This window comes from Microcebus murinus, chromosome 3, assembly GCF_040939455.1.
Source record: "Microcebus murinus isolate Inina chromosome 3, M.murinus_Inina_mat1.0, whole genome shotgun sequence".
NCBI classification, from domain to species: domain Eukaryota; kingdom Metazoa; phylum Chordata; class Mammalia; order Primates; family Cheirogaleidae; genus Microcebus; species Microcebus murinus.
In genome coordinates this window covers 50,980,255-50,989,377 of record NC_134106.1, presented here as the reverse complement: position 1 = coordinate 50,989,377, position 9,123 = coordinate 50,980,255, and the positions used below count along the sequence as shown (strand labels likewise).

The 9,123-nt window shown below is 40.1% G+C and overlaps 1 long non-coding RNA gene across 1 annotated transcript in view; it reads left to right on the top strand.

The window, feature by feature from the left end:
* Nucleotides 1-505: 505 nt before the first annotated feature.
* LOC142870039 (uncharacterized) overlaps nt 506-9,123 on the top strand; it is a 31,927-nt gene continuing 23,309 nt past the window's right edge. The window contains exon 1 of the long non-coding RNA XR_012918567.1: nt 506-623. This is a non-coding gene — a long non-coding RNA (uncharacterized LOC142870039). The remainder of the gene's footprint in view (nt 624-9,123) is intronic.

Below are 9,123 nucleotides of genomic sequence, written 5' to 3'. Positions count from 1 at the left end.
GAACTGTGGAAATGTTCTGTATCTTAACTGTATCAATGTCAATATCCTAGTTGTGATAGTTTACTGTAGTTTTGTAAATGTGACCATTAGGGGAAGCTGAGTAAAGAGTACACAGGATCACTCTATGTTATTTCTTATAAATACATGTGAACCTACAATTATTTCAAAATAAAAAGTTTTTAAATAATGCTATTAAGAATAATAAATCAGGTTAAGGGGGCAGAGAGAGATAAGGGGATTTGTTTTATATGGAGTAGTTAGGAAAGTTTGGTCATTACCTATGAACATCTAGAGAATATTAGAAGCACCGAGACTCTGAGATGGGGTGTGCTTGGTATATCTGAGGAATGGCAAGGACTCCATTGTGGATAAAGTAGGCTGAGCAAAGGGGAGGGCAATAGGAAATGACATCAGTGCTGGTGTAGGTGGTGGTGGAGAGGGTCATAATGAAGCACTTTTATTTCATTCAGGGTAAAAGGAGAAACCATAGGAAAGTTTTAAGCAAACAGCTGACATGATTTTACTTACATTTTAAAAGTATCACTTCAGTGGGTAAAAATTTAAGTGAGCGGTGTGTGGATAGAAGGGGAGTGAACAATTATGAGGCTATTGCAATAATTCAGGTAAGTGATAATGGTGGTTTGGACTAAGTTGGCAGAGGAGGAGGTAATGAGAAATAGCTTGATTATACATAAGTTTTGTAGATGTAGCTAACTGGATGTTTTAATTGATTGCATGTAGGGTGTGAGAGGAGTAAGAGTCAGGAGTGATGCCAAGGTTTGAGCCTGAGCAAGTGGGCGAATGAAGTTACTACATTTATGAACCAGAGGGTTGACGGCAGAGCGATATGGGACAGGTGAATTTACTTTTCAGTTTGTTTATATGCTGATATAGGCAGGGCGAAGTTGTTCATGACTGTAATCCTAGCACTCTGGGAGGCCAAGGAGAGTGGATTGTTTGAGCTCAGGAGTTAGAGTCCAGCCTGAGCAAGAGCAAGACCCCATCTCTACCAAAAACAGACAAAAAAAAAAAATCAGTTAGGCAAGGTGGCACATGCCTGTAGTCCCAGCTACCTGGGAGGCTGAGGCAGAAGGATCTCTTGAACCCAGGAGTTTGAGGTTGCTGTGAGCAAGGCTGACACCACAGCACTCTAGCCCGGGCAACAGAGTGAGACTCTGTCTCAAAAAAAAAAAAAAAAAAAAAAATAGATGCCGATATATATCCAAATGGAGATGTTAAATAGCCTGTTGAATATATGAACATATTTAGCATTTGGGTGAGAGTTGGGCTAGAGCAATGGTTAGAATATATGTTTCCCTCCAAAATTCGTATGTTAGAAATTAATTTAAGTTTAATAAGTGGGGTCTTTGAGAGGCAATTAAACCATGAAGGTTCTGTCCTTGTGAATGGGATTCATGCCTTTGTAAAAGAGGCTTCAGAAAGCTGCCTGGCCCTTTTTGTCTCTTCTGCCATGTGTGAACACAGCATCTGTCCCCTCTGGAGGACTCAGCAACAAGGAAATTTCTTGGAACCATACACCAAATCTGCTGGTGCCTTGATCTTGTCAAACTTCCCAGTCTCTAGAAATGTGAAAAGGAAATTTCTATTATTTATAAATTACCCTGTCTGTGGTATTTTGTTACAGCAGTAGAAACAGACTAAGACAGCTAGACCTATAAATCTAGGAGGCAATAGCACATAGATGATATTTAAAGTCATGAACTGGTTGAGAACATTATGGAGTGAGTATATGTAGATAGAGAAGAGAAACGGATGCATGAAACAAAACCCGGATACACCAATTTTTAAGGGTTCAAAAGATTAAGAGGAACTCAACAAAGAATGCAGAAGAAGAATAACCATTGAGGTAGGAGAAGAAACAAGGAGTGGGTGTCTTGGAGACCAAGTGAGGAAAGTATTTCAGGAAGAGGAGACCAACCATCGGTGTCAAATGCTACTGATAGGCAGAACAAGGTAAGAACTGAGATTTGTCCTTTAGATTAGATTTCGTGGAGACCATTGATGATTTCGCTAAGTGTGGTTTCAGTGAAACAGTGGAAAGAAGACCTGATTGGAGTAGCTTCATGAAAGAGGAAGGCAAGACTATGGAAATTAAGTATAGACAATTCTTTGGAAGAATTTTGATGGGGAGCAGAAGTACAAAGGGAAGAGGTGGTGCTTTACCCTAAGAACAATGAGAATTCAGTGAAGAACTCTTGATGTTTTCTCTTTTGAGGTCAGTTTAAAATTCTTTTTTTTTTTTTGAGACAGAGTCTCGCTTTGTTACCCAGGCTAGAGTGAGTGCTGTGGCATCAGCCTAGTAGCAACCTCAAACTCCTGGGCTCAAGCAATCCTACTGCCTCAGCCTCCCAAGTAGCTGGGACTACAAGCATGCACCACCATGCCCGGCTAATTTTTTCTCTATATATTAGTTGGCCAATTAATTTCTTTTTATGTATAGTAGAGATGGGGTCTCGCTCTTGCTCAGGCTGGTTTCGAACTCCTGACCTTGAGTGATTCTCCCGTCTCGGCCTCCCAGAGTGCTTGGATTACAGGCATGAGCCACCGTGCCCGGCCCAGTTTAAAATTCTTGATATGACTATTTTGTTAATGTGTCCACATAATCAGCTATTATGTGCCAATGTGATCATACTAAATAACACCTTAATTTTCTGTGAAATGAAACAATGTCATTGAAAGTAGATAACTCACTAAAGAATATTTAATATCAGATTTTGATTGTCTGCTTTAAATAATAAGAGATTTGTTCTATATCTGTGTGCGTGTGTATGTATTTGCCTCCCATCCTAAAAAACCAAATTTGATATGGATTAACATTAAAATACTCCTTGGTTCCAGAAAGAAATACAGAGGTGAAAACAGTTTTAGTAATTGTTTTCCAAATTAGATCACTATATTATTGGCTAGAATTCTGCTTTTAATAGACTAGTCTCTTAAAAGATACAGATATAAAACCTAGAGAAAGGGGGAGGAGAGATCCTGTGAAGCCTGAGTTTTGACCATTTCTGCCACATAGGCTAAATGGTAGATACAGCCAGTCTGCAGAGAAAACAGTTGCTATGGTCTGAATGTTGGTGTCCCTCTAAAATTCGTGTTACAACATATCACCCAATGTGACAATATTAAGAGGTGGGGCCTTTGGGGAAATTAAGTCATGAGGAATCTGCCCTCATGAATAGGATTCATGTCCTTATAAAAGAGGTTAGAGGGAGTTGCCTTGTTCCTTTTGCCATTTGAGTATGCAGCAAGAAGGCACCATCTTTGAAGCAAGCAAGCCCCCACCAGACACGGAATCTGTTGGTGCCTTGATTTTGGACTTTTCAGCCTCCAGAACTATGAGCAATAAGTTGTCTATAAATTATCCAGTCTAAGGCATTTTGTTATAGCAGATGAAAGGACTAAGACAATAGTAGTAGGTAACATTTATCAAAAATTTACTAACAAAACTACCAGGCTCTGTGCAAAGAGGTAAATTGCCTGAAGCCCTACAATTTATAAGTGGTAGAATTTGGATCTGAACCCAGGCAATCTGGCTTAGGAACCCAGGAGCTTCACCACCACCCTAAAAAGATAAACAGAAAGACACTACAACCAGAAGCAGCAACAGTACTGCTTAAAGTTGCTTAAGCAGAAAGGAAAGTTACTGTAAGACACAGCAAACCTGGGTGTGTCTCAGAGCCCAGGAGCAGAAGGGCAAGACCTCTGGAAGGACTAGGAAGTGATGAACCATTAGGAAGCAGGCTGAGTGTCCCCATTCAAAAAGGCGTGGAGCTTCCATGCCCTCACTGAAAGCACTGCTCTCCAAACACCTCCACATATTGAGGAATCTGGAAGTTCTCTGACCCTTGTCCTTTCGAGTTTTTATGGAGACTTCATTACATAGGCATGATAGATTACATCATTGGCTATTGGTGATCAACTCAACCTTCAGTCCCTCCCCCATCCCCTTAGGTTGGGGGGTGGGGCTGAAAGTTCTAAACTTCTAATCACATGGTTGGTTCTCCTGGCAACCAACTCAAAGGGGAGGCTATCCAGGAGCCCACCAAGAGTCACCTCATTAGAACAAAAGATGCTCCTATTACCAAAGAAGTTCCAAGGGATTTAGGAACCCTGCGTCAGATGCTCAGGAAGTTACACTATCACTCAGGAAGTTACAAAGGTCTTAGGAACTCTGTGTCAGAAACCTGAGTCACAGACCAAATATTAGAACAAAAGATTTTCCTAGTGTCCTATATAGGGGGGCTTAAGGAGCTGTATGTCAGGAACTAGGAGACAGTCTAATATACATATTTCTTATTATTTCACAGTCATTTATTTATAGCTTGATAAAACTATTTAAGATGTTTATGGAGTGACCACAGGGTTGCTAGCACTAGACTGGGCTTCCAGGTCATAAACAGGACATAGGCAGGACCCCACCCCTCAAAGAGCTTCTAGTCCAGTGTGGGGACCAGACGCAGAAGCGCATGACTTACAGCTAAACAGAGATCCCTCAGCATAGAGACAACGTGCTGTGGGAACCCAGCTCGGTCATATCCTGGGCCAGTCCATGCCTCACTCAGTACCTCAATTTCCTTTTCTGTAATATCTGTGTACCTACTTCAGGGGAGGTGGTAAAGATTCAATGAAAATACTTCAGGACAAATGTTATGCAATATAAAGGGGCTGTTTTCAAAACAAGAAGGTTGCCGGTCAGCATCCTATTTAGAGTCCTTGCTGAGCTGTCTAATTTCAGATAATGCTCATGTAAAATAATTATTGAAGATGTTATATCTATATACAAAGTGATGAAAAATTGTCTGACTTGAGTCATTACTATCATAGTGATGTCATTTGTGTGACTTTGGGTAAGTAATTAACCTTTCTAAGATTTCTCTATAAAATGGAAATGTTGGCCAGGCACGGTGGCTCACACTTGTAATCCTGACACTCTGGGAGGCTGAGGCGGGAGGATTTCTTGAAGTCAGGAGTTCAAGAGCAGCCTGAGCAAGAGCAAGACCCTGTCTCTACAAAAAACAGAAAAATTAGCTGGGCATGGGGTGGGCGCCTGTAGTCTCAGATACTTGGGAAGCTGAGGCAGGAGGATCATATGAGCCCAGGAAGTTTGAGGTTGCTGTGAACTAGGCTGACGCCACAGCATTCTAGCCCAGGACACAGAGAGAGACTCTATCTCAAAAAAAGAAAAGAAAGTGTAAATTATTAAATATGTTTATTGTAGATTCAACATAGAAAATGAGTAGTAATCTCTAGCAAAGTGTCTAGCTCATAATAAATGCTCATCAAAATAGTTTTGAGGCCAGGCACAGTGGCCCACGCCTGTAATCCTAGCACCCTGGGAGGCTGAGGCAGGAGGATCGCTAGAGGTCAGGAGTTTGAGACCAGCCTGAGCAAGAGCGAGACTCCCACTAGATTATGTTGCTTCTAAGCCTTTCTAGGCTCAGAAAATTCAATGTTAGCATCCACCAAAATGATCTGATTCTAGGGCATTGACAACTTATTTCTTAACAATGAATAATACAACTATTGAGTAGTTGTATTCATTGGTTACTCTGATTTTTCTTTTTCTTTTTTTTCAGCTTATGGACACTAGGGGATAGTTAGTCTGTTTCTAGGCAATTCTACCTAGGAAGGCAAGGCAGTTTATAATCAGAGGCTTTTTAGTGCACTGGCGTTTAGATCAAGGGAAATTAGCTGGCTGACATTAAGGATTCTATTTCCACTATAGGGTTGTGTCTGTGATAACTGTTTCTCTGGACAATACTGAAGACACACTACTTTTCAAATTCTCTTTTCTAAGCTTACAATGCTGACCAATCCTCCTCAAGGTTGAAATGCTCTTTCTTTAGACATTGTATTGCTTAGGACTCTTGTGGCTGTAAGTGCTGGAGTCCCAACTCAAATAAGCTTAAGCATGAAAGCGAAATGTTTGACCCAGGTCCATGGAAAGTTAAAAGGTAGACTTGCTTCCCATATCTAGTAGCTCAAATGAAATCATCCTCCAGATTTTTCTTTATTTAACCAATGTCCCTCACTCTCTACAACTCTTGGCTTATCTCTGTGTGTTAGACTTCATTCATTCATTCCTAGAGAAAGATACCTAATGGACCATGATGGGTTACCTGTTTTGGATCAATAAATATGTTTAAGATAGTAAGATATTCTTGTTTGGTTAGGCTTGGGTCACCTGTCCATGTATGTGGGCTTGGGGCTTGGGTTTATTTGATAACCTCACCAGAAGTACATGTTGCAGGGAAGCAGGATACATTCTTCAAAGTAGGAAGATATGATGTGCAGACAAGAACAACAGGAAAAACACAAAACACATACACACATCCATTCTTTATGAACTCAAAATATACAGTATTTATTGAATATCTACTACATCCCCAGGTCTGTTTGACATTTCTACATGCCACACACACACACCCCAATTTATAACAGCTTAAAAAACAAGAAAGAGCATTAACAGAAATGTTGAGAAGTTCCTGAGAGATAGATATCTAACAAGATCAGATATATATATATAGGAACAGAACTGAAAGAAACCACAGTCTAAAACACCTGCAGAAGAGGGCAATAAAGGTAGAAGCTCATAGTCATCCCAACTCCAGAATCAATGGGTAAAACCAGCAAGAGGCACAAGCACTGGACATACATCATGGTGATTCATTGAGGGGCTATATAAGAAGTGAATAGACTGGTTGACCATTGACCTGCCTCTCACTCCTCCACTAAACAGCAATCCACGGTAATGCTTGTGTATAAGCTAAAGAAGGAAATATGGGCACTGAAGCCAGAATGCTAGCCCGGCTAGCTACTGACCACTAGGAGGGAGAGGAAACCCCACTTCAGAAAAAAGTCACTAACACACTCTTCCCAGTACCATTTCACTTCCCTGTAGTGAAATGTTACAGTAACACATATGGAGTTTATTGAGCAGGCAACTAAGGATTAACAGATACAAAGGATCATCAAAATTTTGTGAAAGGCCGGGTGTGGGGGCTCATGCCTGTAATCCTAGCACTCTGGGAGGCCGAGATGGGTGGATTGCTTGAGGTAAGGAGTTTGAAACCAGCCTGAGCAAGAGCGAGACTCTGTCTCTACTATAAATAGAAAGAAATTAATTGGCCAACTAATATATATAGAAAAAATTAGCCGGGCATGGTGGCACATGCCTGTAGTCCCAGCTACTTGGGAGGCTGAGGCAGCAGGATTGCTTGAGCCCAGGACCTTGAGGTTGCTGTGAGCTAGGCTGACGCCATGGCACTCACTCTAGCCTGGGCAACAAAGCAAGACTCTGTCTCAAAAAAAAAAAAAAAAAAGAAAAAATTTGTGAAAAACCAGCCCACGTAAGGAAAACCCTGAACTCAACAAACAGAAGAACTAAATACTCAAGAGACTTCATATAGCAAAAGAAAGGACACTTTGGAATAAGCAAAACTGAATGTTTTCAGTGTGATGTGAAAGGATATTGCAACCAGAGGTAACTGAAGGTCTTAAAAATTAAAATTTTGATTTTTGAAATAAAAAAAATCAATAGATGGTATGTTAGTAGAAGACAGCTAGCTAAAGAATAAGTTAGTGAGTGGAAGGTAGAGGCTGAATAATTCTCCCTTGATGCATTTCAAAAGACAAAGAAAAGTTAAGAAGAATGGAAGATCATCCAGAGTTTCGATCTCCATGTAATAGAGGCACTGGAAAGAGAGAAAGGAAAGAATGTGAGGAGAAAATAATTGGAGCCACGATAGAAGTAAATTTCTCTGAGTTTAAGAAAGATAGACGTCTTCAAATTGGAAATGTTAACCAAGATGACTCTAACAGGACAAATAATTAGACATGTCATGGTGAAATTTTAGAACACTAGGGATAAAGATAAAATCCTAAAAGCTTCCAAAGAGATAAACAGGTTAAGCTCAAAGGAATGAGAATCAGTGGGGCATCAGATTTCTTAATGGCAACATTGCTAGAGGACAGTAATCTGAGGGAAAATGAGACCAGAAAAACTAGCTTTCAAGTGGAAGTGCAAAATAGTTATTTTTGTGTATTCAAAGATGCAGAAATTTTACCATCCACACATCTTCATTGAAATAATCATTTGAGGGTGTATTTTAGCAAGGCGAACAAAGGATCCAAGAAAAAGGAAGATTTGGGATTTAGGAACTAATGTGGGAAATGAGATAGCCTTGAGGTCCTGTATTCTAGGGTACTTCTAATCACCTGGTATCCAGGACCTCCAAGGCCATATCAAACAGGACCCATTCCAATCCCAGGTGGTACTTTGGTTTTCATCACCAACAAGCTTCTCTGCAATGAAGATAATCAGAAATTTTGTTGGATACAAAGGACTCTTCCAACTCAGAACTAAACTCTGGAATACAGCTTTATTGTATTGTTTCTTATAGGATTAAAATTAAGGAGGTAGAGTTTGCTATAAAATAATTACATGATGTTTTGCTCATCACTGCATTTTGCCAGTTACAAAAAAATTTGAATTAAAGGGTTGTTCTTTTTCATGGAGGCACATAAAGATTGAAATCAGCATAACAAAGGGGCCTGTGAAGTCAGACCAATGTGGGGTTGAATTATTACTCTGTGATTTGATTTTGAGTAAAACATTTAACCTCTATGAACCTCAGTTTACCCATATACTATATATGGACAATAAGGCCTACTTAATAAGGCCTACTTTTCAGGTCTGTGTTAGGATTTAAAACGTTATCATATATAAAGTAGCATAGTGTGCTAAGAGTTTCAACTCTGGTTGCACATTAGAATCATCTAGGAGGCTCTTAAAAACTATAGATACTCAAGCCCCACCTCTAGAGACTGGTTTCAACTGGGCCCAGGATGGTGTATTTTAAAAGCTTCCCAAGTGATTCTATTGTATTGACAAGGTTGAGAAAAACTGACAAATATGTGTGACTGGCACAAAGCAAGTATCTAATAAATTATAATTTTAAAAAACTGGAAAAAATTATAATAGAAAGAGCCAGATTAACTTGAAGCCAATGAGGCATAACCTTCATGACCCCTCACCGGCACAGGCCTCTCCAAGGCTCAGTGAGTTCTCCTTGGGCACAACAAGAGGACATCAGCTGCTCC